Raw genomic sequence first — 27,883 nt, 5'->3', positions numbered from 1 at the left:
GCCCACAAAGGCCTACCTACACTGCCCCAGCTTAATTTCCATGAAACTCCCCTTTCTCAATGATGTATACATATTTGAGCTCGTGTGAGTGGATTTCTGCCCTCTGAGACCAAATGTATCCAAACTAAAGTGCACAGAGAACTCAAGTCCCAAGACTCTGAGATCAACTGATGTCACCTAACGAGAGACAAATACATAAACCCTTCTGATATGAAAGGATGGGCATTACAACCATGTCCTATGCAATGTCTTCAAGGAGCCCAGAGAAGAGCAAACCTGTACAAAAGTACAGGATGAGAGACCTACCTGAGCAACTGGCCAACATTTTCTAACATGTGATTTCAGTTAACATGTGATTGCAACTCAATACAACCCACGGTGGCATAACTGAGCACAAAGCAAATGCAATCTCAGATCCTATTAACACATAAACAGAAACATCAAAGACAACAGTATTGAGTAAAATGCACTGAGGGTTTGGATGGACCAGGCAATGGGCTAGAGCTCACCGGGATTATCTTATTGAACCAAGACATCAGTCTTTACCACAAATGACAGATTTTACCAAATCTGTCCAAACTCTAAGGCCTGGGTGCTAAACCATATGTTAAATTCATCTCTTCATGGCCGGAACAGTTTCTTGTAGTCTCCTCGATCACATAACATCTGAGATTGTGAATTCAGTTAGATTCTGAATTCAGTTCTGAGCTCCTCATCTTAAAAAAATTGTGAACAAAAATGAATGTCCTTAGAGGAATGTGGATCAAGGTGGTGTATCTGTAAACAATCAGTCTAAGATATTTAGCCTAGAAAACTAAGAAACACTATAGAGTCTATAAATATTTTAAGGGCATTTGAGGTAAAGGGATTAGAATTATTGTAGCTTCAGAGGAAAAAATTAGGATCTTGTGGACAACTATTAAGAGGAAAGTGGATTTCAACTCAATATAAGAGAAAACAAACAATCATGCAATGAGTGCAAAGAGAAGCCAGCTCCCTATCCATCAGGAATGGTTCACCCCTCCATTTCACTCACACATTCACTCAGTCACTGAACAAATACCTAAGTATTTTTATGTACTGGGTTCTGTGCTTGGCACTGGGGATGTAACAGCAAGCAAAAAAGAGGAGGGCTCTGTTCTCATGCAGTTTAGAGACTAGTAGGAAAGAGAGATATTGATTAAATAATACTGAAAGAATGAAGGGGAGAAATGAGGATGAGAAAATAGAAAGGCATCATGCTTACAGAGCCTTGCAGGCCTTGTCAAGAATCTGGTTCTATTCTAAGAGCAACAGGAAGCCATAAGGAGTTTTTAAGCAGCAGAGAATATACTCAGGTTTATATTTTGAACAGACCCCGGCTGCAATGTGGAAAAAGATTACAGAGGTTAAAAATGGAACACGTGAAACTGCTAGTATGTTATTCTAGGGGCTTTGACAAGGGTGATACTAATGAATAGGAAGTATCGAGGGAACCCACCCCCAATATTGCAGCGTAGGTTCTATTTTTCCTAAGTGTCAGCCAGTCTGAAATATAAAGAGTATAAAGAGAAGAATTTTACGGCTGGGCCACCGCCGGTGGTGACATCACATATCGGTAGGTCCGTGATGCCCCCTGAGCCGCAAAACCATTAAGTTTTTATTAAGGATTTCAAAAGGGGAGGGGGTGTACGAACAGGGAGTAGGTCACAAAGATCACATGCTTCTGAGGCCCATAAAGATCACAAGGCAAAGAGCAAAGCAAAGATCACAAGGCAAAGAGCAAAATTAGAATTACTGATGAGGGTCTATGTGCAGCTATACAAGTATTGTCTTGATAAACATCTTAACAGGAAACAGGGTTCGAGAGCAGAGAACCAGTCTGACCAAAATTTACCAGGCTGGAATTTCCCAATCCTAGTAAGCCTGAGGGTATTGCAGGAGACCAGGGCGTATTTCAGTCCTTATCTCAACCACATAAGACAGAGACTCCCAGAGCGGCCATTTATAGACCTCCCCCCAGGAATGCATTCCTTCCCCAGGGTATTAATTATTAATATTCCTTGCTGGGAAAAGAATTCAGCAATCTCTCTCCTACTTGCATGTCCGTTTATAGGCTCTCTGCAAGAAGAAAAATATGGCTCTATTCTGCCCGACCCCACAGGCAGTCAGACCTTATGGCTGTTTTCCCTTGTTCCCTGAAAATCGCTGTTATTCTGTTCTTTTTCAAGGTGCACTGATTTCATGTTGTTTAAACACACATGCTCCACAATCAATTTGTACAACAGTGGTCCTGATGTGATATACATCCTCAGCTTACGAAGATAACAGGATTAAGAGATTAAAGTAAGACAGGCATAAGAAATTATAAGAGTATTATTTGGGAACGGATAAATGTCCACGAAATTTTCACAATTTATGTTCAGAGATTGCAGTAAAGACAGGCATAAGAAATTATAAAAGTATTAATTTTGGGAACTGATAAATATCCATGACATCTTCACAATTTATGTTCTTCTGCCATGGCTCCAGCCAGTCCCTCCGTTCGGGGTCCCTGACTTCCCACAACAGGAGGAGAAGTTATGCTCTAGAGAGGAAATAAGGAGGTGAGACTGATAAGGCTGGGTGATAAGCTGGATACAGGACTGAAGTAGGAGGAGGTAGCAAAGATAATTTGTAAGTTTTAGCCTTTGAAACTAGAAGACTAGTGCCATTCAGTGAGATTCAGGAAATACTAGTGAATGCTTGGGGACTGTTGGAGTGAGGCCATGGGTTTGGCCTTGGACATGTTGACATCTGTTTCAGGTTTTTTTTTACCATTCCATATTTCATTTCAAAAAAATTTTAAACATAGCTTAAATACATTGTTATACTTTACTTATTTTAGAGACAGAGTCTCACTCTGTCACCCAGGCTTGAACACAGTAGCGTGATCCTGGCTCACTCCAATCTTGACCTCCTGGGCTCAACTTTTCCTCCCTCCTCAGCCTCCCAAGTAGCTGGGACTACAGGCACACCACCACACACGGCTAGTTTTTAATTTTTATGTACAGATGGTGGGGTCACACTACGTTGCCTAGGCTAGTCTCAAACTCCTGGGCCCACATCATCCTCCTATTTCAGTCTCCCAGAGGGATAGTATTACAGGTGTGAGCCACCATGCCTGGCCTGTTTCGGGATTTTGAAGCAGAGATGTTGAATAGGTAGAAGTATGTTCAGAGAAGAAATCTGGGCTGGGAATAATATTTGACATCACCAGAGCCATGGATATAGATGTGATCATCATAATTCACATTGAATAATACATAATAATGATATCCATTCTACACTTTCATCTTTGAGCTTTAACATATTTTAAATCCTAATTTTAAATTTTAAATATTTATTTATTTTTTGGAGACAGGGTCTTGCTCTGTCACCCAGGCTAGAGTACAATGGAGCACTCATAGGTCACTGCAGCTTCAACCTCCTAGGCTCAGACAATCCTCCTGCCTCACCCTCCTGAGAAACTGAGACAACAGGCATATGGCCAGTGTGCCCAGCTAATTAAAAAAAAGAATGTGTAGAAACGGGGTCTTATTTTCTTGTCCACACTGGTCTCAAACTCCTGGCCTCAACTGATCTTTCTGCCTTGGCTTCCCAAAATGTTAAGACTACAGGTGTGAGCCACTGCACCCAGCCAGAAGTTTACTTAAAAAAAAAGTTTACTTAAAAAATATGAATCTAATGTAAGATAAAACCTGAATTTTAAATATATTTTTAAATTAAAAAAAGTAATATTATTGATAATTACATCATAGGTATAATGACATGATCATAGGTGGTATCATGACATGATAACTGGAATTTGCTTTTAAAAATACCTAAGTAACAAAATGAAAAAAAAAAAAAAAAAGAGGATGGTGGAAGCAAGTATGGCAAAATCTTGATAGTCCTTTATCTGGGCAATGGGAATAGAAGTTCTACTTTTGTATGTAGTGTTGGAAGCTGATCCTAGTTTTTTAAAGTTTTTTTTACAGTTACATAATTTCTCTCCCACTCTTTTTCTCATGGACTCCTAAACATTTACTACCATTCTCCTTCATAGGATCCCAGAGCCAGAATATTCAGCGCTATGTGTTCTTTCCCTACAGCTTCCAGAAAACCTAAGGGTTAAAGGGAAGGGAAGTAATGCGCTACCAACACTCAGCTGTCAGGAGCTGAGAAGCCCTTTTCCCCTCCTTCTGTAAGTCCCACACTCATCCACCTCTTGGGGTTCTTTTTTTTTCTGTTACCCAGACTCCTTCACCATCAGTCCCACAGCCCCCAAAGAAAGGAGTCTATGAGAATCACCTTTTGCCAAACTCTCTCCTAGCTTTCTATTTCTGCCCTAAATCTCCATAACACAAGGACAGGGCCTTTCCCACATTCTTCCACATGTACCCACTCCTTTTAGAGTCTTCCTCCTCTCTCCATCATCTCCACCAGCTGCTTTTACCAAACTGGGTCCCTGAGATTCTCAAAAGGGAGCGTGCACCAATCAGTGATGGGGCAAAGCCGTCCAAGAGCTGGGGAAGGGGGAGGAAAGAAAAAGGAGCTCATTGTAGATTCTGGATATTAGCCCTTTGTCAGATGAATATGTTGCAAAAATTTTCTCCCATTCTGTAGGTTGCCTGTTCACTCTGATGGTAATTTCTTTTGCTGTGCAGAAGCTCTTTAGTTTAATTAGATCCCATTTGTCAATTTTGGCTTTTGTTGCCATTGCTTTTGGTGTTTTAGACATGAAGTCCTTGCCCACGCCTATGTCCTGAATGGTATTGCCTAGGTTTTCTTGTAGGATTTTAATGGTTTTAGGTCTAACATTTAAGTCTTTAATCCATCTTGAATTAATTTTTGTATAAGGGGTAAGGAAGGGATCCAGTTTCAGCTTTCTACATATGGCTAGCCAGTTTTCCCAGCACCATTTATTAAATAAGGAATCCTTTCCCCATTTCTTGTTTTTGTCAGGTTTGTCAAAGATCAGATAGTTGTAGATATGCGGCATCATTTCTGAGGGCTCTGTTTGTTCCATTGATCTATGAACTCAAACAAATTTACAAGAAAAAAACAAACAACCCCATCAAAAAGTGGGCAAAGGACATGAACAGACACTTCTCAAAAGAAGACATTTATGCAGCCAAAAAACACATGAAAAAATGCTCATCATCACTGGCCATCAGAGAAATGCAAATCAAAACCACAGTGAGATACCATCTCACACCAGTTAGAATGGCCATCATTAAAAAGTCAGGAAACAACAGGTGCTGGAGAGGATGTGGAGAAAGAGGAACACTTTTACACTGTTGGTGGGACTGTAAACTAGTTCAACCATTGTGGAAGTCAGTGTGGCGATTCCTCAGGGATCTAGAACTAGAAATACCATTTGACCCAGCCATCCCATTACTGGGTATATACCCAAAGGACTATAAATCATGCTGCTATAAAGACACATGCACACGTATGTTTACTGCGGCACTATTCACAATAGCAAAGACTTGGAACCAACCCAAATGTCCAAGAACGATAGACTGGATTAAGAAAATGTGGCACATATACACCATGGAATACTATGCAGCCATAAAAAATGATGAGTTCATGTCCTTTGTAGGGACATGGATGAAACTGGAAAACATCATTCTCAGTAAACTATCGCAAGGACAAAAAACCAAACACCGCATGTTCTCACTCATAGGTGGGAACTGAACAATGAGAACTCATGGACACAGGAAGGGGAACATCACACTCCAGGGACTGTTGTGGGGTTGGGGGAGGGGGGAGGGATAGCATTAGGAGATATACCTAATGCTAAATGACGAGTTAATGGGTGCAGCAAAACAACATGGCACATGGATACATATGTAACAAACCTGCACATTGTGCACATGTACCCTAAAACCCAAAGTATAATAATAAAAAAATAAAAATAAAAAAAAAAAAGAAAGAAAAAGGAGCACATCTCAGCATAAGACAAAAGCTCTAAGTCTGATCCTGCCCCAACGACTGTCCCTGGACACCAAACGCTCTGTAGTTTAAGAAGGGTCAACAGCCGTGGCACATCTCCTTACTCTACACCTAGGAAGGGTAGTACTGTGTGAGATGGCTTCACCCCCACATGCTCCTCCCACTGGTACTTGTGTTCCTACATCAGTCAAGCAGCTGGGAATCAAGAGATTTATGCAAAGTTAGCATCAGTGATAGGAAGCCTTATCTGCTACATTGTAAAACGCATGGCCCTGTCATGGTGGAATGGAGAAGGAAAACAAACACCACCTCGCTCAGTCCCCAGGCTGAGCAGAGGGCTGAAGGAACTCCACTGAAAAGACACCCCCGCCCAGTCATTTCTTGGCCAGCTCGGGGCAGGTGCCAGGTAAATAAACTTGCCCAGCCCTACACCAAGTCACTGCAGACCCCATATCTCGGTCTGGCATCTTCAGTCACCAAGAGAAGGTACAAACAGGTAGAGGCAGTGGGTGGGAGAGGAATGCTCATTTACTTAAACCAGTTTGGGGAGCCCTGAGAATAAAAAAAAAAAGAGAAAAACAAACTAACCACATAACCTGAAAAGTATGTTTGGGTAAGATTCTATTTGCATTTACACTATCAGCAAGTGTCTCAGTACTAGCTGACCCCACATACCTAGTGCTGCCCTAAAACACTAGGCCAGGACCAGCAGCTCATGCCTGTAATCCCAACACTTTGGGAGGCCAAAGTAGGGGGTGTTGCTTGAGCCCAGGAGTTCAAGATCAACCTGGGAAACATGGTGAAACCCCATCTCTACAAAAAATAAAAGTAAATTAGCCAAGCGTGGTGGCACATGCCTGTAGTCCCAGCTATTCAGGAGGCTGAGACGGGAGGACCACTTGAGTCCAGAAGTTGGAGGCTGCGGTAATCTATGATCACACCACTGCACTCCAGCCTGGACAACAGAGCAAGTCCCTGGGAAATGAAAAGAAAAAGGAAAGGAAAGAACCTAAGCTTCGAGTATCACACCACAACAAGTCACTTTTACTAAGAAGTTATATACCCAGATCCTCAGTAGGCTCCAGGTCCCAATCTCCCATAATGAAGAGTTTGGGCCACAGCTGTGAGGCCTTGCTTTTCATCTGAAAGCACTGTTATGTAACTAACCTACCTTTACGTGCCTTTCCATTTTTACAGAATCCTGTGTTCCCTAAAAACCTTCTTCCAGGGCACTGAAAGGCTCTCTCTCTAGAATGAGTTTGATGAGTTTGATTCTGACAAGCATAGCATTGCCTGGCAGCTTGGTGAATACAGACAGAGATTAGATCAGTAGATGAATTAAAAGCAAACACAGAGGAAATCCACAAATAGACCAAAATTTCCACTTCTGGCCCATTTGTTGCTGTTGATGAAACTCTTCCTTTCAATAGTCAGCCTTCCCTAAATCTAAAAGGTTGTGTGAATCGCCCACGGGTGATCTTAAACAGTAGATGCTTTTTATGCTTATTCAGGATAAAGACTATTCTCAGTAAAAAGAGTTCTCTCCCTCTCTATATTTTTTAAAAGAAAAGGTATGGAATGCAAAATTTTAAGGATTGAGGGAAACAGCTTAATATTCTAGTTTGTACTCTGGTATGTTGAAAATATACTGGGTTAAAATTCAAATCTATGAAAAAACTTGAAAGTCTTAGAAGAGGGGAAATGTTATCACAAAATGTTTTTGAAACTTCAGAGAAATGTATTCAACTAACATACTGAGAATCAACTGGTTGTACATGTAGAATCTCATTTAAGAAGAGATAAAACAGCAGCCACTTGGAAAACAATGTGCATTAACACTTCAGATTTGGCATTATTCTCAGCTATGCTTGACTTTTCCCTCCCAGATTTTAACTGTATGGCAAAACATTGTCTAAGAGCTCCTTTTAGATCTGTCCACCCCTTCCTCTCCTTTAGATAGATAGCCATTTTTACAGGTTTCTAGACATCTGACATATAATTGAGAAAGCTGCCAGAATTTGGACAAGTCTCCTGTATTCTCACATACACACGCTGGCTCTCTTTCTGACCTCAAAACACATAAACAGTATCTCATATCCAAGTGGCTTCAGGATGGGGGCTGACGACCAGAAAGACCAAATGCATGATTAGAAGATGGGAATTTTCAGCCCTCTCCACCCCCATCTCTGGGGAAGGGAAGGGGGCTGAAGACCAAGTTATAAAAACTCTTGGAAGTATGAGCTTCAGAGGGCTTCTGAGTGGCATTCCCAGAGAGGGCATGGAAGCTCTGCACACTCCTTACACCCAGCTCTTCCATGTGGCTATTCCTGAGTTGTATTCTTTATAACAAACCAGTGAACTTTAGCATTTTCCTGAATTCTCAGAGTTATTCTAATGAATTATCAAACCTAGGCGAGGGTATGAAACCCCAAAATTTGTAGTCAAGTCAGACAGAAGTGCAGGTGACTGGGATCTGGGACTTGCAATTGGCATCTGAAGTGACAGCAGTTTTGTGAGATTGAGCCCTTAAGCCTCTGGAGTCTGAGGCTAACTCGAGGAAGTATCAGAATAGAACTGAGTTTTTGAAAACCCAGTTGGGGCTGGAGAATCAGAGAACTGGTATGGAAGAGAACCGCATATTCCACAAGAACAGGTTAGCCACTGATACATAAACACAGTCTATTGAGCAGCAAGAATACAGGTCTAGAATCCTTCTTAGTAAGCACAAAAGTATCTTCTTACCCAAAACCAAGTCCCCTTCTACCCATTTCTCCTCTGCTTCCATTTCATCACAGGACTCCCATCTCAACCTAGCCAGCCCCATCCCTCTTCCTCCTCCCAAGACAGAGGGATGGAATTTATTTTCTCTCTCTCTCTCTCACACACACACAGACACACACAGGCAGACCATGACTCAATCATGCTAGAGAGCCCCCCCTCAATTAATTCTAGAGCTATCTTCATTCATCTAATTTATCTTCATTTACAGGATGAACCTGAGAAAACCCAAGTGGACCATAAACCAAGGAAGAACGGCTCCAAGGTTCCTGCTGATGGCATGACAGAGTCAAGGACATTGCTCTGTGCTGTCACACCACTGACAGCAGGCAGGCATGGAGCCAGGATGGAAGCAGATGGCCTGTCTCTAGAACAAACCCCCGGGGCCATGCTTCTGAGCACCCAGAAGTCAGACAGGGAACCCACACAACCACACTGGGGCCAGGTATCTCAAACAGATGGAATTATCCCCTCACTCCTCTACTCTGTCCTCATTAGTGGAGGTGACCTCACAGCTTCACATAACTGCCCAGGTTGCAATATGTCTCATACTAAACAAGCCTCTGACAACTAGAGAATAGAAGCCCTGGTTACCAAGGCAGTGGCCTAGATTGCTGAATTCAAGCCCCAAATGTGTGTCTCTGCCACTGAGGGCCACATAAAAGACACACAAAGGTTGCCACAAATTTGGAAGGCTCAGCACTAATGGCGAAATTTTCAAACATATAAAAGCAATTGACTGTAAGCCATAGTATTAAGAAATTCTAATAAAGATCCAAACCAGATGTTCAATGTCGGCACTCTGTAATTCATTTAAACTGGCAGTTTTGTCAGGACCTGAAGCCCTAAAGTTGAACCACAGAGTTATCTTCTCAGATCACCATCCAACCAACCAACCAACCAAGCACAGGTCCTTACCACCAGCAGCACACCCTGTGCTGGGCACAGGCACAACGGAGTCCCAAAATAAGTGCAAGCAGCCTATTCAGCATCCAGTTAAGGAGGCAAAAGCCACACTCAAAGCCCCTTGAGACCAGCTGAGTACTGAATCAGGAGGAAAGCCCTACCACTGCTCCATAGGACTGCCACCTCAAGGCCCACAACACATTTGCACAGAAAACCCTGCAGCTGGACTTCTGCTTTTAAAGGAGTCATTTCCTGTGTCACCAGCTTCCCTTTCTCAATGAGTTACTTCCTTTTTAAATTTGTTTTCGTATTCAGCAAAAGAAACCTCTAGAAAAAAATGATGCTTTATTTTTGAAAGCCAACTGATTTTATTTTTAAAGGACCTTTATTATTGACTTAGAAGTAAGCTGGGAAGCGGTGGGAATGTAAATAATTCATCTAAGGTATGGGCTATGAGAGAGGTTAGGAAGCCAAAGAATAGACCATGCTCAGCGATTCCTCAGAGAAGAAAGGAAACAGTTGCTCTCAATGCTAGCCAGGAACAAATGGGTCAGAGCCCAAAGATGACTTCCTAATGGGGCACTGATGCCCTTTGAGCCTGATACTATAGGATCTATGTTCTGCTATCTCTCAAGAAAACAGGGAAATAGGTCCAAAAATCACTTTAATTTCCCTTTCAACTCAATCTTAATTCATATTCCTTTGGTAACATGGGCAATAATCTCTCCCCTCAAGTGCAACTCACAAAGGAAGAGCAAATCACAAATGTTAACTTCATAAACCGTAGACAGTTGGGAGGCCAAGTAGGGGGGATCACTTGGGCCCAGAAGTTTGAGACCAGCCTGGACAACACAGGGAGACCCTGATTCTACAAAAAAATTAAAAATTAGCTGAGTACAGTGGTGTTTGCCTGCAGTCCTAGCTACCCAGGAGGTTGAGGCAGGAGCATCGCTTAAGCCTAGGAGGTTGAGGCTGCAGTGAGCTGTGACAGTGCCACTGCACTCCATGCTGGGCAAAAGAGTGAGACCCCATCTTAAAAATAAAAAATTGCAACAGGCGGAGCACAGTGGCTCACGCCTGTAATCCCAGCACTTTGAGAGGCCGAGGTGGGTGGATCACCTGAGGTCAGGAGTTTGATACCAGGCTGGCCAACATGGCAAAACTCCATCTCTACTAAAAATACAAAAAATTAGCCAGGCATGGTGGCAGGTGCCTGTAATCCCAGCTACTTAGGAGGCTGAGGCAGGATAATTGCTTGAACCTGGGAGGTGGAGGTTGCAGTGAGCCAAGATGGCGCCACTGAACTCAGCCTGGGCGACAAGAGCAAAACTCCGTCTCAAAAAAAAAAAAAAAAAAAAAAAATTGCAACAGTGGTAACAGTGGGCTATTCTTGACATTGAGTGTGAAAAATGCAAAGAAATTTAATGAAAATTTGTTCTAGAACAATTGTTTTCCTATAATTAAAAATTTAGAACAAATAAAATACTTCATACTTACACAGCCTTCAAAGCACTTCCATAAACATTACCTAACTTGATCCTCAAATCAACCCTGTGTAAAAGGCACAGTAGGGCTTATTAATTCCATTAAAAAATAAGAAAAGATACTATGAGTAACTGTAAGCTAACAAATTAGACAATTTCGATAAAATAGATCGATTCCAAGAACGACACAAACTACTGAAACCAACTCAAGAGGAAACAGAAAATCTGAATGAATCTAAAACAGGCAAAGAGATTAAACTGGTAAATTTAAAACTTCCCCCAAAGAAAAGACCTGGACAAGACTGATGAATTCTACCAAACATTTAAAGAATTAATACCAATTGTTTGTAAACTTTTCCAAAAAATACTGAGGGAAGAAGCACTTTCCAACTCATTCCATCACGCCAATATCACTCTGGTGCCAAAACCAAACAAAGGCATCACAAGGGGGAAAAAAAACTACAGACCAACATCTTTTATTGAATATAGATGCAAAAATCCTCAACAGAATACTAGTAAACCAAATCCAGCAACACATAAAAAGGATTATACACCACAAACAAACAGGATCTATCCCAGGAATGCAAGGTTGCTTTAACATCTGAAAATCAATTAATATAATACACAACAATCAACAGAACAGAGGACAAAACACACATGATCATCTCAATACACACAGAAAAAGCATTTAACAAAATCCAACCCTCTTTTATGATAAAAACACTAAACAAACTAGGACTAGAAGAGAACCTCCTCAATAAAGGGCATTTATGAAAAACTCACAGCTGACGTCATACTTAATGATAGAAGATTGAATGTTTTCACCCTAAGGTCAAGAACGAGACAAAAATGTCAGCTCTTGCGACTTCTACTCAACATTGTTCTAGAAGTTCTAACCACGGTAACTGGTAAGAAAAGAAATAAAAGGTATCCCTATTGGAAAGGAAGTAAAACTATCTCTATTTGCAGATGACATAATCTTGCATATAGAAAGTCCTAAGGAATCCACCAAAAAACTATAAATGAAACCAACAAGGCTGTAGGATGTAAGATCAATGTGTAAAAATCAACTGTATTTCTATACACTTGCAACGAAACTTCCAAAAACAAATTAAGAAAACGACTCCATTTATAACAGTATCAAAAAATAAAATATTTAGGAAATAATTTAACAAAAGAAATGTAAGATGTTGATGTAGTTTGGATATTTGTCCCCTGCAAATCTCATGTTAAAATTTGATTCCCAGTGTTGTAGGTGAGGCCTAGTGGGAGGTGTCTGGGTCATGGGGATAGATCCCTCATGAACGGCTTGTTGCTGTCCTGAAGGTAATGAGTGAGTTCTCATTCTATTAGTTCTCCTCAGATCTGATTATTAAAGAGCCCAGCGCCTCCTTTTCTCTTTCTCTCTTTCTCCTTCTCCTCTCTCGCCATGTGACACACCTGCTCCCCCTTTCCCTTCTGTCATAATTGGAAGCTCCCTGATGCCCTCACCAGAAACAGATGCCTGTGCCATGCTTCTTCTACAGCCTATAGAACTGTGAGCCAAATAAACCTTTGTTCTTTAGAAATTACCCAGCCTCAGGTATTCCTTTACAGCAGTGGTCCCCAACCTTTTTGGCACCAGGGACCGGTTTCATGGAAGACAATTTTTCCATGGAACGGGGAGATGGGAGGTAGGGGTATGGTTTCGGGATAAAACTATTCCAGCTCAGATCATCAGGCATTAGATTCTCATAAGGAGTGCAAAACCTAGATCCCTGGCATGTGCCTTTCACAACAGGGTTCGCACTCCTATGAGAATCTAATGCCATCGCTAATCTGAGAGGAGGCGGAGCTCAGGCAGTAATGCTCGCTCACCTTGCTGCTCACCTCCTGCTGTGTGGCCCATTCCTAATAGGCCCAGGGGTTGGGGACATCTGCTTTACAGCAATACAAAACGGACTGAGACAATTTATACTATAAAAACTGCAAGGCCAGAAGCAGTGGCTCACACCTGTAATCTTAGCAGTTTGGGAGCAGCAGACAGGAGGATGACTTAAGCTCAGGAGTTAGAAACCAGCCTGGGCACCACAGGGAGACCCTCTCTCTACAAATAATTTAAAAATTACCCGGTTGTGGTGGCATGCACCTGTGATTCCAGCTACTAGGGAGGCTGGGCAGGAGGACTGTGTAAGCCTGGGAGGTTGAGGCTGCAGTAAGCCATGCTTGCATCACTGCAATCCAGCTTGGGTGACAGAGCAAGACCATGTCTCAAAAAACAAACAAACGACAACAAAAAACAACATTGCTTGAAGCAATTAAAGAAAATCTAAATAAATGGAAGACACCCCATGTTCATGAATTGGAAGATTTAATATTGTTAAGACAGCAATACTTCCCAAATTTATTTACAGATTGAATGCGATCCATATCAAAATCCCAGCTGCCTTCTTTGCAAAAATTAACAAATTGATTCTAAAATTCATATAGAAATGCAATGGACTCAGAATAGCTAAAACAATCTTGAAAAAATGATCAAATTTGGAGGCCTCATACTCCTTGATCTCAAAACTTACTACAAAGCTATAGTAATCAAGACAGTGTGGTGGTACCAGCATAACGAGAGACATATAGATCAGAGAAACAAAATTGAGAGTTTAGAAATCAATCCTGGTACCTATGGCCAACTGATTTTTGACAAGGGTGCAAAGTTAATTGAATGGGGAAAAGAATAGTCTTTTTGACAAATGGTGCTGGGACAATTGGATATCCACATGCAAAAGAATGAAGCTGGATTACTCCCTTACACCATATGCAGAAACTGACTCAAAATGGATCACAGATCTAAATGTAAGAGCTCAAACTATAAAACTGTTAAAACAAAGAAGTAAATCTTTGTGATTGTGGGTTAGGCAAAATCTTCTTATACATGACATCAAGGCATAAGAGACAAAACAAGTAAACTGAACGTTATCAAAATTAAAAACTTTTGCACTTCAAATGATACCATCAAGAAATGAAAAGACAATGGAAGAAAATATTTACTCACATATCTAGTAAGGAATTTGCATCTAGAATATATAACTTAGTGATAAAAAAGATAAATAACCTAATTAAAAAGTGGGGAAAGAATTCGAATAGACATTTCTCTAAAGAATATATACAAATACCCAATAGCCACATGAAAAGTCGCTCAATATCATCAGCCACTAGGGAAATGCAAATGAAAACCAAATACAAATCAAAACTACTCCACACCTACTGGGATGGCTATAACCAAACAGACAGACAATAAAAAGTGTTGGAGAGGATATGGAGAAATTGAAACCCTCAAATACTACTGGCAGAAATGTAAAATGGTGCAGCCAGTTTGAAAACGTTTGGCAGTACCTCAAAATGTTTGACATAAAGTTACCATACGGCCTAGCAATTCTACTCCTAGGTATATACCCGAGAAATGAAAACATAAATCCATGAATGTGAATGTTCATAGCAGCACTATTCATCATAGCCAAAAGTGGAAATAACCCAATGTCCATCAACTGATAAATGGGTAAATATAGCATATCAATAAAATGGGGTATTGTTCGACAATAAAAAAGGAATAAAGTCCTGATACTTGCTACAACATAGCTGAACCTTGAAAACATGATTTGTGGCTTCCTTCCTTCCCTTCCTTCCTTCCTCCCTCCCTCCCTCCTTGCTTTCTTTTCTTCTTTCTTTTCTTCCCTCTGTGGCCCAGGCTGGAGTACACTCGGCTCGCTGCAGACTCCCTGCGCCCGGCTCCCGTGATTCTCCTGCCCTGGCCTGCGGGCTGCCTGCGATTGGCCAGCGCGCGCCACCACCCCTCCCTGGTTTTTCTCCTTTGGCTGGAGGCGCGGTTTCGCCATGTCGGCCAGGCTGGTCTCCAGCTCCTGACCTCGAATGATCGGCCCGCCTCAGCCTCCCGAGGTGCTGGGACTGCAGACGGAGGCTCGCTCACTCGGTGCTCGGTGTTGCCCGGGCTGGAGTGCGGTGGCGTGGTCTTGGCTCGCTGCAGCCTCCGTCTCCCAGCCGCCTGCCTTGCCCTCCAAGGGTGCTGGGATTGCAGCTTCTGCCCGGCCGCCGCCCCGTCTGGGAGGTGGGGTGCGCCTCTGCCCGGCCGCCCATCATCTGGGTTATGAGGAGCTCCTCTGCCCGGCCGCCCCGTCTGGGAAGTGAGGAGCGCCTCTGCCCGGCCGCCCCTTCTGGGATGTGAGGAGCGCCTCTGCCCGGCCGCCCCATCTGGGAAGTGAGGAGCGCCTCTGCCCGGCCGCCCCGTCTGGGATGTGAGGAGCGCCTCTGCCCGGCCGCCCCGTCTGGGAAGTGAGGAGCGCCTCTGCCCGGCCGCCCCATCTGGGAAGTGAGGAGGGCCTCTGCCCGGCCGCCCCGTCTGGGATGTGAGGAGCGCCTCTGCCCGGCCACCACCCCGTCTAGGAAGTGAGGAGCGTCTCTGTCCGGCCGCCCCGTCTGGGAAGTGAGGGGCACCTCTGCCTGGCCACCCCGTCTGGGATGTGGGGAGTGCCTCGGCCTGGCCGCCTCGTCTGGGAGGTCTACCACAGAGGCCAGAAGCAATGTGGGGGCTGGACGTGGTGGCTCACGCCTGTAGTCCCAGTACTCTGGGAGGCCAAGGCGGGTTGATCACTTGAGGCTAGGAGTTTGAGACCAGCCTGGCCAACATGGCGAAACATATGAAAAATACAACTGACAAACCAACCAACCAACCAAGCGACAACAAAACAGGTCTACCCTGGAGTCGTACTCTAATTTTTTCTATTTTCCTCCCTTTCTGACCCTTTATCCCACTTTCTTTTTCTTCCTCTTCCTTCTTCTTCTTTGTCAAATAGAGGACTGAGTTATTATCATTGATCCATACAAAGTCCCTCTCTCATTTATTTTCTTTAATTCCCACCCCCCATTTCTATTCCCCGTCTTCCCATGGGCAACCTTCCTAATATGTTTGATATGCATCTTTTTGTTTGTATGTACTTTTAGAAAATGTTTATTGTTTTGTGTGCAAAAAAAAATTAAAAAAAAAAGAAAACATGATTAGTGAACTGATTCAGTCATATAAGACTACATATTCTACTATTCCACTTACATGAAATGTTTAGATAATCAAATCTATTGAGACACAAACTAGATCATCAGTTACCTAGGACTGGAGGTGGGAAGGAAGAGGAATGGAGTGTGACACCTAATGGGTATAGGGTTTCCTTTGGGGGTGATAAAATGTTCTAAAAATTAAATTGAGATTATAGTTGTACAATTCTGTCGATAAAAACTATTGTGAAGCTTTTAAATAGCGAATTGTATGGCAGGTAAACTATATCTCAATAAAACTATTTTTAAAAAAGAACATGGAGGCTCAGACCAGGGAAATGGAGCAGGAGGAGTGTCCTGTGATTTCTAACAAAATGTTCAACTATACCACACAGATTTGCTCTGTTGTCCAGGCTGGAGTACAGTGGGGCAATTACGGCTCACTGGAGCCTCAACCTCCCAGGCTCAAGTGATCCTCCCACCTTAGCCTCCTGAGCAGCTGGAACTAAAGGCACAAGCCATCATGCCCTACTAATTTTTTGTTTGTTTGTTTTTGGTAGAGTCAGGGTCTCATTTTGTTGCCCAGGCTGGTCTCAAGCAATCCTCCTGCTTTGCCCTCCCAAAGTGCTGGGATTACAGGAGTGAGCCAGCACACACATCCAAAGTACGTGCTTTAAATAGTGTCTTATGTGTGTCACTTGGAGAGACACATGCTTGAGAGAGGTGGTAGGTCTCACCATCCCATCAATTTGGGGCTTTAAATTTCTCTTGAGGAAGCCCACATGTGCTATATAAATTCTATTTACAGAAAGAGGTGAAAAAAATGACATCATCCCTCTTTTCCACAACAGATATAGCCAAGTATGGTATATGAAACATCCTAGAGTTATAATTGTCAAGCCCAAAAGGCTTTTTTTACTTTGTGGGCAGGGGGATTTTTTTAAATTCTAACTTTTAACATTTGACTTCTTCCTTTTAACATTTGACCTCCAGATTTGTGGGGGAATTTCTTCCCTCACAAATTCCCTATCTTTTGCTGCTAAAACTTCTTGGGATGCCAAGGAGGCCAAGAGGTCTGGGAAACAGGACAAGGCTAGCTCCCTCCAGACTCGGAGCCCCACAGAGGCCTTACTCGTTGTATCCCTGGAAGTAGAAACTGAGCCTCCAACACAGAGCTGATGCTCAATCAGTGCCCACTGCAGGGCAAGTGTCTGATACATAAAGGACCCCTCCTCACCTGATGGTCTGTCGCATACTGAGAAGGCCTAGCTAATCGTTTAGTGATGCCGTAGCTCAGCTCCAGGCTAACGGCTGGGGGATGGCTTGGCATAGCTCTTCCCTTGGCCCTTTGCCCTGAAGGTCCCACTCCTCCTTTCCATGCCTTGGTCTTGCCCTCCCAGCCCTCCTCCCCCATGCTGAATCAAGGGCTTCAGGAGGGAAACAAGCGTGATTCTGGCACCAACCCTTTCTGCTCAAGTGGTCTGCCCTGAGGAGACTGTTAATCAGGTGTATATTAGCATTAATGCTAAAAGTCCAAAATTTGAGTGTTTTTTTTTCCCAGTTTCATGTCTTTGGGTTCCCAGTCTCCCTGATTCCTCCAAAGTTGAAGTGTATTTTATATATGTTCGTTCTCACTTAGTCATCAGCCTTAAAATGGAGAAGTACACAATTTATTGTCCAGGGTTGGAACAACCATACAATAGGCCCTTTTCCAGGAATGTGAGATAGAATCAAACGGTACGGGCTGCATAGCTCACATTTCCCTGACGATCACTGGGGCCCAGGCTCCCCGGAAGCATGGGAGAGGGGTGGGTCAGGGGGATTCTCAGTGGGTGAGTCAAGGCAGACCATCGTCTTAGGTACATCATAGTTTTAAGCTGTCTCACCAACCAAAGCAGAAAAATACACACACACACACACACACACACACACACAGGCAGAACCCAGACAACAAACTACCTGTTTAAACCCCTTCCTTCCTAACCTCCAAAAAACCACCAAACAAAAACATTACCCAGAAGCCAAGGGAGGGCAAATTTCATTGCTTTTTTAAGAGACAAGGCACCAGCTACACTGCTGTTCTCCTGAGATAAGCTTCTAACTGCTGAGAGAGGCTCCACTCCACCTAAAACCTAAGACTCTACAGGTAAAGAATAATCTGGAAAACCACTTGATAAACTGAAAAAAGCTTGTACTAAGGATGAAGAAAGCACTTCAAATTTCCAAAACAGCACTTTATGCTATTTTATTTAAAAAGACACCCAAGCCAGGTGTAGTGGTACATGCCTGTAGTCCCAGCTACTTGGGAGGCTGAGTCAGGAGGATCCCTTAAGCCTGGGAGTTGAGGCTGCAGTGAGCTATGATTGTACCACCACACTCCAGCCTGGGCAACACAGCAAGACCTTGTCTCTAAAAAAAAAAAGAAGAAAAATAAAAAGAGACCCAAACTGTATCTCTGAAGGCCAAGATTATAAGGTAAGAGGATGGGATTTGCTTATCAGGAAGTGTCCACCCACCAGGAAGCCAAAGCCTCCTCCAGAGAAGCCAATCCAGCAATGAATGTGTCTTCTCTTCTCACTCATGAGATGCCCATGGGTTCTGGAACCATCTGGATTTGTCTGAGGTTATATTTTAGACAGAGTAGAAATCCCCTTCCACAGACAGAAATCATAGAAGGCCCTCCCCACAAAACTTCTCCCCCATCCCCAAGCTATTCTGGCAGGAAGAACAAGGGGGGAAAGAGCACGTGCTAACAGATGGGGCTCCTGTGCAGAGATCTGGGATTGTGTAACTTCAATCTGTTGCTGCCAAACAACCATAATGTGCATCTCTTCAGAAATAATTACTGGAAAATTCAAAATACCAACTGCCTCTCTCACAAAGTAGCAACCACCCACACGGAGCTGAGAAGCTGATGCTGGATAAAGAAGAAGAGGGAGGAATGTTCAGCAAGAGAGGGGCCTCCAGACAGAGCAATCTCAGCCAGCATGCTGGGTGCATGAGACACATCCATGGTAGGACCACAAGCCAACAGATGGCTATATAATTTCTTCAGCCAGTTCTGCTCCTGTTTAAGAAAGAGGGCAGCAGGAAGGAGTGGGGTTGGGAAGGGCACAGTGAAGAGACGCCAAAGGAAGAAAGCAACGCGAAAAGCTTTGCTATCTAAGAATGTATACCCTTGTATATCCTTTCATGCAAGTTTTTTAAAAAGTGGAAAAGGGCCGGCCGGGCGTGGTGGCTCACACCTGTAATCCCAGCACTTTGGGAGGCCCAGGCGGGCAGATCACGAGGTCAGGAGATCGAGATCGTCCTGGCTAACACGGTGAAACCCCGTCTCTACTAAAAATACAAAAAATTAGCCGGGCGTGGTTGCAGGCGCCTGTAGTCCCAGCTACTCGGGAGGCTGAGCCAGGAGAATGGCCTGAACCTGGGAGGTGGAGCTTGCAGTGAGCGGAGATCGTGCCACTGCACTCCAGCCTGGGCCACAGAGCAAGCCTCCATCTCAAAAAAAAAAAAAAAAAGTGGAAAAGGGCCTTGTGGTAGCCAGCCTCCAAGACGTCCCCCATAAGTCTCACCTCCTGGTACACATGCCCTTCAACTGACCTGTGTAACCAAAAGGATACTGTGGAAATAAGTGTGACTTTTGAGGCTAAGTCACAGAAGACTCGGCAGCTTCTATCTTGCTTGCTCTTGGATCACTCACTCTGGGGCAGCCAGCTGCCATGTTGTGAGGATACTCAAGCAACCCAGCAGTGGTCCACATGGTGAGGACTGCAGCCTCCTACCAACAGCCAGCACTCACAGCCCAGGCAAATGAGTAAGCCGCCTTAGGAGAGGATTCCTGAGCCTCAGTCAAGTCTTTAAACAACCGCAGTCCCAGCCGACATCTTGACAGCATTCTCAAAAGTGACCTGAGCCACACCACCCAGCTCCCAAATTTCCCAACTACAAAGACTATGTGAGATGTTCATCGTTTTCGGTTTTGGAGTAATTTGTTATGCAGCCAGAGATCACCAACAAAGGCCTCTTAAAAACTCCTCTATCTACCATAAAACAGGTGTGCAGAGCCCCAGGCAGCTGCACACACCTACACACACCTGCCTCTTCTCAACCATGGAGATGGAATGCAAAGGCTAGTACTGAATTTGTCCACTCCTTCTTTATTTTTCACTGATAAGCTGAAGCTAGGCATTGAGGAAGCAAAATGTTTTCAATCCCACTACACTGCTTATCCAGTGATGATTTTTGCTTGACTATTTTATATCTAAATCATGCTGCAAGCTTCCAAACTTCTGATGTTTCAACTTCCTAAAATACATTTCATACTTCAGAATAATATGTGCCAAGTTCACACATGTGGAAGATGTATTTCCTGATTTTTTAAACTACTATCACTTGACAGGATACTTAAGACGATGCTTTCCCCCATCACATACCCTGCTCTGGCAACATTTTAAGACCCTTTATTTCCTCTGATATGTCTTCTCTTCAGATAGTGAACAAGAGAGAGGGATTCACAAATTTCCTGGAGAGAAAAGCTGTATAGTATGTTCCAAAGAGCTCTGGATCTGCAATCTTAAAAGCTGAATTCAAAACCCAGGTCCACTAATAGCAGTAAAGGCTCTGGCCTCAATTTCCCAATCTGTGAAATGGAAATCACTTGTGTCCTATCTCGCAGAATCATGGCCATAAAAATCAAATAAGATGCTGCAAACAAAGATTACTTGTTCCCAGCACAGCTAATAAATAAATACAGCTGAAACAGATAACTGGTGATCTTCTAGGTAGGAATATTGTAATGGGAAAGCTGGAGATCAATCATTTATTGTCATATTTCCAGCAATGATATAAGACAGAGGGTCCTCGACTGGCTAAGAGAGTACCTGCATCTGCCAAACAGAACTGTCAAGATACATTTTTCATTTGTGAATTAATAAAATACTCCATGCCATTATTATTATTCCCTTGTGAGTCTGGCCATCATCATTCTAAACCCTGGGGATCTAATCATGTTTGTTTGAACTCATAAAATTAGGTCATGTACATGCAAAGGTGAGGGTGAGATCTTGAACTCACAAGCAGCAAAGCCTTTCTAAGCCCAGATTTAATAGCCACCAGGCAATTTAGCAACCTTGGTTATGAAATCTCCACTGAGAGGGTTGTTTTGGGTGGATAAACCATGATCTCCTATCGCTACTCTGGAGTTAGGAGAGTGGGACAAAATGGTTTATACCCTCCAAGATTTCCTCTGGGCAGTATAACTGGTAACCTGAAAAAGACACTGCAACTGCTCTTTCATTTAAATGTTTAAATGGCTTTAGGCCACATTCATTTTGCAGGTGGGACATTACATGGCAGCAATATAATTTTAGAAGGATTGCCGGCTCCCACAACACATACACAGGTAGAAAGTGTCTCTGCCACCCACAAGTACCAAAGTAAGTTCTACTGCTTTATTCGATGCTTGGGTAAGCCCAAAATGGGGGAGTGCAAGGTCTTGATTTTATCACTCATCTTAAAAAAAAAATTGTGATTTGACAGTTACTAAAATCTTTCCTTTCTGCAGGTAGACTTTGCTTCCCTGCCCTGGCATTTTTTATTCAGACACTGTTGCTCCTCTGTGGTTGTGCACTCTCGCAAGTTTCTGCTGGAAAAACTACACTTTTTTCCCCAGGAAGACATTCCCCTTGGGTAAGGCACCATATAGAAGCAGAGGTGCTTCCTAGGGGCACATTTACATTGTGATAGAGCAACAACAACAACAAAAAAACACATGACTCTGATCTCATTTATTAGCTGGTTGGACTCTCCAACTTCAGAGCTAAACATACATGAAAAAAACAAAGTAGCTATATCATGCTGCTAAGATTCTCAAGCTTTAAATACCTTAAAATGGAATTATATAGTACAAAAAAATCAAACTGTGGAAGGGCAATCACAGCAAAACATTAAAAATTTAAAATTAAATTAAAAGCATTAGCCTGCGATGCTGTTGAAGGAGCCACATGGGTTGGACTGCTGGACTAGGTAATATGAAAGGTCCTAATTAGTCCCATTATTTCTAGGAAACTCTAATAAAGCATTCCCCTGATGGAGCAGGGAAAGGATGTTAAACTAAATCCCTAGGAGGATATACTTGTAGACTTGAATGGAACACTTCAATATGTACCTAATGAAAATTTTTCACATAGTATCTGATTAAACATATAACCCAAAGCTTTAGAATAAAAAAATCAAACCTTGATTTTAACAAGGTTTCCATTCTGTTTTCTATAGTGCACACACACACAGAAACACACACACACACACACACACACACATGCAGAGTCTAAAACATTCTAAAAATACACCATATCAACCTTTTAAGAGATCTGCACAGTCAACTTACAAATTCTCATACACCCGAAGTTACATTAAAGACATTTAATGGCTTGGGTGAGGCTGGCTCATGCCTGTAACCCCAACACTTTGGGAGGCCAAGATGGGAGGATCACTTGACCCCAGGAGTTTGAGACCAGCCTGGGCAACATAGTGAAACCCGATCACTATTTTTTTTTTTAATTTAAGAAAATAAAATGTTAAAAAAAATTTAATGGGCAAAAGTTAAAAGTCTGTGTGTTTGTACTTCTATTAAATGATTCCAATATTCTCCCCATTCTTCCCTAATTTCCTTTTTAAATAATTTTTATTCCTCCTTAGATCTTTGAGTCAATTGAAAACCAAGTTCATTGCAGACTAATTACATCACTTCCCCTTTGCAAAGATGACAAATAGCCAGGCCACATCAGGCTCTCCCCTGGGCCTTCCCTGAACATGCAGGCCTAGACTAATGGCACCTCACGCCCACAGTTCATTTGTTCAGCAGGTATAACCTTGCTACCTTTTCATTCTTAAAGCCATTATCCCAAGTTACTTAAACTCTGTATTTTTACTGAAATTGTAATAAGTATAGATATAGGTTGACATTTTTTTCTGTACAAGATAGTAAATATGTTAGACTTTTGCCAGACATTTGGTCTCTGTTCCAAGTACTCAACCCAGCTATTGTAGAGCAAAAGCAGCCATAGACAATACATGAATGAATGAGTATGGCTGTATTCCAATAACTTTATTTATGGGGATGACAGTGGTGGTTCAAACCTGAAATCCCAGCATTTTGGGAGGCTGAGGTGGGAGGATCACTTACTTGAGCCCTGGAGCTCAATACCAGCCTGGGCAACATAGCAAGATCCCATATCTACCAAAATATATATTACATATATATATATAAACTTGATGGGCCCTGAAATTTTGTTTTGTTTTTTTAAGAACTACTTTATTGAGATATAATTCACAAACCATACAGTCCACCCTTCAAAATATATGATGCAATGGTTTTTAGTAAATTCACATAATCGTGTGAACTCTGATGGGCCCTGAAATTTGGATTTCACATTATTTTCATACATCACCATTAAACCATCAAAAAATGTAAAACTCATTCTTCTGTTCAGGGCCATGCAAAAAAAAACGGGACAGGCAGGGCTTGGTCTATGAGTCACAGTTTGCTGATTCTGATCCAGACTACCAAAATTGTGTCAACAAACAACTTGGCATTCCCTCACAGGCCTGAGGCAGTAAATATCTGTGCACAGATCCCATTTATCTCTTTCCTTCTATTCTGGGGAAAATTCCAGAGAACTAGTTTGTCTTTGAAATACCTAGGCACTTAATTAACACATCAAACTGGAGAGGTTTAACGAGTTGTTCCAAGGGTGATGTGAGAGCTTCTACACTAACTAAGATTCTCTTTCTCAGAGAGAGGTAACAATCTGTAGATAAAGGTATGTGTGTTTGGGGAAGGGGGTCTATGTTGGTGAAGGAGAAACTCAAGGGGCAGAGGGCACCCACTGCAGTTTTTGTGACTAAAACAGCTACACAAAGCCACAACCCCTAAGTCCTCCATAAACACAAACACGCAAACACAAAAGCCAGACATGGTAGCTCATGCCTGTAATCCCAGGACTTTGGGAGGGTGAGGCAGGAAAATCCCTTTAGGCCAGGACTTCGAGATCAGCCTAGGCAACATAGCAAGACCCTATCTCTACAAAACATAAAACAATTGGCCAGGCGCGGTGGCTCACGCCTGTAATCCCAGCACTTTGGGAGGCCGAGGCAGGAGGATCACGAGGTCAGGAGATCGAGACCATTCTGGCTAACACAGTGAAACCCCGTCTCTACTAAAAATACAAAAAATTAGCCAGGCGTAGTGGCGGCCACCTGTGGTCCTAGCTACTTGGGAGGCTGAGGCAGAAGAATGGCGTGAACCCAGGAGATGGAGCTTGCAGTGAGCCGAGATCGCACCACTGCACTCCAGCCTTGGCGACAGAGCGAGACTCCATCTCAAAAAACAAAACAAAACAAAACAAAACAAAACAAAAATTAGCCAGGCATGGTAGTGTGTGCCTATAGTCCCAGCTACTCAGGAGGCTGAGGCAGGAGGATCATTTGAGCCCAGGAGTTGGAGGCTGCAGTGAGCTATGATCATACTACTGCACTCCAATCTAGACAGAGATCCTGTCTCAAAACAAAACAAAACAGAGGATGAACTTGAGATTGTACCTCCTCAAAAGTCCATACCTAGGAGATGTTTCTTCACCAATATATTTCCCAGCAAAGAGAAAGACCACCACAACAGCAGCAGCATTAAACACCTTTAGTGGGAGAAAACAGATAGATAGCAAATACAGACCAGCCCAAGCTTTACAGCTACCAGTCTGGTTATTTCCAGGAAATCTCTTTAGCTAGAGTTTTATTTTACCAGTAAGCCTAAAACCTGCTTCTATATGTGGCTTCAAAAAAAATCTACAACCTTATCCACCACTTAACTCCTGGCATACAACTCTTAGGAAGAGTCATTATAGAGTTTAGATACTGCAAGTTCCTAAAGCAGTTCCAGTATAAGAAAAGTCATTTCAAAATAGTCTTAGATATTTCCCTGAGTTCAAAGAATTATACGAAGTCAGCACAGGAGTCATGGGCATGGTAAATGTAGCCCACACGTTTGACGGCCATTATGTATCAGGAAGCCAGAATCTTTACATATTTCAACTCCAACTCCTGACTAACTCCTCATAAATCATTCCTCCAGAATGATTTAGTCTTATATAATTTATAACTGCTGTCCAACCATGTCTTGGAACCACAAAAGTATGAAAGACTATCTTTACCAGGAACAAAACAATCAATAATTTTGGGAGAAAGGGAACTTATCCAGTCCCAGAAATTAAACTTCAATATGAAATAACTCTGAAGGGCTTTCTGCCCACTGAAATCCCCTCCAGTCAGACCTGTGCTCTGGCTATCTTTGCACATTTGCTGTGTATGTGTGACAAGGCCATCAGCAGTACTCTGGACTAGCTCCGGATGTTGCACACAAGGACGCTGGAAGTCAGGGTATGACCAGGTTGATGAGCAATCATCCTATTGTTTAAAGACCCTAAACTGAAAGCCTTCATAATATGCAGGGTTGTTTCCTGGACTGGACACTCCTCCACTCCTACAATTACAGTCTGCATTCATGAACTACCTCACAGAGCTTTCACGATCCATAAACATTTAAAAGTTTTCCTTTTAGAGAGAATGAAAAAGAATGTGAGAGTCACTGGTACAGGAAGGACCAAACAATTGGGTCTCTGTGGTTTTGGGGGCCTAGGTCATCCAGGCCTCTATTCAATTGGCAAAGAATCTGGCAGGATGAATCAGTCTAGCAGCTGACAAAACGATGAGGAAAGGCCGCCCAAGCTGACGGCAATTCAAAAAGGCTTTCAAACAGCTCCGTAACATGTGTCTTATGAGCTTTATTTAAATTTGATGGAAAGGCCACCAAATAGTTCTTTCAAGCTTCAAAATCTCCCTTCTGATCTGCCAATCTTTACAGAAGAAAAGGGAAGCTATGAGGAACAAGTGTTATCTTCATCACTGAGAGTGCTACACAGCTATGCGTCGCACACAAATTCTCCAGTATATAAGCTTGCCTATTCCCATGTTGTCCCTGCCTAGAACAATGGCAAAATGCAGCCTAGGGCAAGTTGAAGGTATTGCTGAATTCTCAGCTGGGTAAGCACGGCATGGAGCTATCAATTTAAAGCAAAACCAAATCAGCTTTTTGCTGATGTCATTTTACCAATAATTCCAGCTCCATCATGCAGTCTATTACCAGAGTAACTTGACTTCCCTAGGCAACCTATGAAGAAGTTGCTAAGCAATAAAAATAATTAGGGAGAGGAGAAAGTCACAATCAGTGCAAAATTTAGGTAGCTAGATAACTGAAAGCTGGCGCTGCCACTTCAGGGTGACAGTGTCAGATACTGGAACACAGAAACCACATAAAAAGGACTTCTATCCTAGAGTCCCTTCTCCACACAGCAGCCCAGGGAGCCTTTTACAAAAGAAGCCGAAGCACAATCCCTCTGCTCAAAGCCCTCTGTTGTGGGCTGAATTACGTCTCTCAAAATGGTATGTTAAAGTCCCAACTCCTAGTACCTAAGAATGTGACCTTATCTAGAAATAATATCTCTGAAGATGTTACCAAGTTAAGATGAGGTCAAACTGGATTAGGGTGGGCCCTAACTTCAACGACTGGTGTCCTCACAGGAAGGGCACGGTAAGACAGATACATAGGGAGAAGATGGCCATGTGTTGAGGCAGAGACTGGAGTTCTGCTGCCACAAGCCAAAGAACACAAAGGATTGCAGACACCCAGCAGAGGCTAGTAGAGGCGAGGACAGACTTCCTGGAGCCTTCAGAAGAGCAAGGCCCTGCCAATACCTTGACTTCAGACTTCTGGTTCTGATTTCAATTACCCAGGACTGTGAGAGAATAATTTCTGTTGTTGTAAGCCACTAAGTTACTCTGTTATGGCAGCCCTTGGAAATGCACATGCCCTCCAGTGGCTTTCCACCTTACTCAGAAAGAAAACCAAATCCTCACTGCAGCAGCATCTGGACCTCCTCTGACCACGCTGACTTCAGCTCCTTCTGCTCTCTGAGTAGTCAGTACACACTGACCTCCTGGCTGGTCCTCAAACTGTACCATGAACCCTCCACCTTAGGGCCTCACCTGCAGCAGGCTGGTGCTGTCAGACCTTTGCAGATGACACTCCTTCTGCTGGAAGGGTTCCTACCTCAGGAACCTCCAAGGCCTGCTCCCTCAATCTGCCTTCAGGTAGGTCTCTGTTCAAGTCACCTAATCATGAATGCCCCCACTAACTCCTCTTCAGCCTTCCCTATCTCCACCCCATATTCCCTATTCTCTCTTCCCCTGCTTTATTTTTCTCCACAGTGCTTCACACAAGCTGACATAGATATTTTGCTTAACCCGTCACAGGTTCTCCCTCCATAATGTTAGCTCGAGAGAGCAGGACTTCACTACTGAATCACAGTGCACTCTACTTAGTGAATAAGCATATGAATTCTGTTGGGACAGGTGAAACTTTATTCTGAACTGGCTGTGTGACAAAAAAGGTTTCTACTAATTGAGACAGCGGAAGCTCCTGTAGATGAAGGGCTGGGCTCTGAGGGGCTGGGAGGGTATCCATGTGCCAGGTTTTCCTAAGTAGACTGAAGGGTTCTCACCCACATCCCTGCATGGAAGTGGGCGAGGTGAGTGATTCTGAAAAAGCCTCTTAAGAACCCTCCCTATCAAAAATTAACTCAAGTCTTACCTGTAATTTTTGT

General features: G+C 43.0%; 1 protein-coding gene across 16 annotated transcripts in view; it reads right to left on the bottom strand.

The window, feature by feature from the left end:
- TACC1 (transforming acidic coiled-coil containing protein 1) overlaps positions 1–27,883 on the bottom strand; it is a 128,385-nt gene that overhangs the window by 39,349 nt on the left and 61,153 nt on the right. The window lies entirely within an intron of this gene.

The sequence above is a fragment of the Symphalangus syndactylus genome, chromosome 10 (assembly GCF_028878055.3).
Source record: "Symphalangus syndactylus isolate Jambi chromosome 10, NHGRI_mSymSyn1-v2.1_pri, whole genome shotgun sequence".
In the NCBI taxonomy this organism is placed as follows: Eukaryota; Metazoa; Chordata; class Mammalia; order Primates; family Hylobatidae; genus Symphalangus; species Symphalangus syndactylus.
The sequence above is the reverse complement of the archived record's forward strand: the minus strand, read 5'-3'. Positions and strand labels throughout refer to the sequence as shown.